The following is a 1,266-nucleotide window of genomic DNA, read 5'->3' as shown; positions in this document are numbered from 1 at the left end:
GGGGCAATGGGCCCGTCTGCACCCCAGCTCGGGAGACTCCCTTTCACCCCACGCCCATCAAGGGGCACCTGGTCTGTGCTCTGCACGCACTGGCAGGAGCTGATAGGACAGGCTGCTCCCGACCTGGCACAGGGACACCAGGGGAGTCTCACCCATTCCCAGCAGTGGGGTCAGGGATTGAGACCTGCAGTTAGTTTGGCCAAACAGCTCCCTCCTGCAGCCCCAGGCCACACTGCCTCCCTGGCCTGAGAAGGAAGAGAACCCAAGAGTCTGGGCTTCCCCTGGGAAACTTCCCTGGCTCAGATTCAGAAGGTCCCAGTTGTGGGGAGTGGAGTGCCTGGGTTCCCATTGATTTCAGTGGGGGGTGTGGGTGCTCAGCACTTCCCAGGGTCTGGCCCCCCCAGAGACTTCCAGCCTGGGGAACAGTCTCCTACAAGGGAAGGGCTGGGGGCCCATTGCTGGGATGTTTCTAAACACACTGGAGCTGGTTCTGGAGAACGTGCAGGGAACGTGCTGCCCAGGCCCCGAGTGAGGGGCTCCAGGGGGCTGTGCTTAGAAATCAATCTCTCATTGGGGAAGATTCTCCCCCATTTCTGCCCCTGCTCGGACAGAAAGGAGAGGCTGATAAGGAAACGCTGCATGGCACTCACTCGCTGCAGCAACGGAGACAGATGTTCCAGGTCACTGCCTGCCCCCTGCCTTCTCCTTGATCTCCTCGCCCAGTGCAGACTGGAGGGGTACTGCCCTGGGGTTTCACACTGCCCGGGCAGCAGGGTGGGTGCAGACACTGGGCAGATGACGTCTGTGAAAAGAAGAGCAGGTCCTACTGCCAAGGGATGGGAACTCTCAGGCCAGCAGCAGGGGCCAGAACACTGACCCTGTGTGTGTGTGTGGGGGGGGGTTAACATGTATATTAACATATACAATGGGCCATAGAAGAAGGTTGTCCCCCCACAATAGACTTTCCTGTGGACGTTTGAACCAGAACATGGGTAATGGCCCCTCCCCTGACTCATCAAAGCATTCAAGGGCATGTGACCAGTTCATGTGACATTGGACTCCATCTTGTGCCTGTACTTTTCCACAAACTGTGCTGGGGGCTTTGCTTGGGACAATGAGTTTCCCTCCACATGGGAGAAACTATAAAAAACTCTGGAAGCATCTCTGTTTTGCCTCTTTCCTGCTCTGATCTCTGGATTATGGACTTACATTAACAAGAGCATTACAACCAATGACCTTCCAATCTTTTGAATGTTACCAGAGACA

The sequence above is a fragment of the Lepidochelys kempii genome, chromosome 11, assembly GCF_965140285.1.
Source record: "Lepidochelys kempii isolate rLepKem1 chromosome 11, rLepKem1.hap1, whole genome shotgun sequence".
NCBI classification, from domain to species: domain Eukaryota; kingdom Metazoa; phylum Chordata; order Testudines; family Cheloniidae; genus Lepidochelys; species Lepidochelys kempii.
This window is presented reverse-complemented; position numbering follows the sequence as displayed.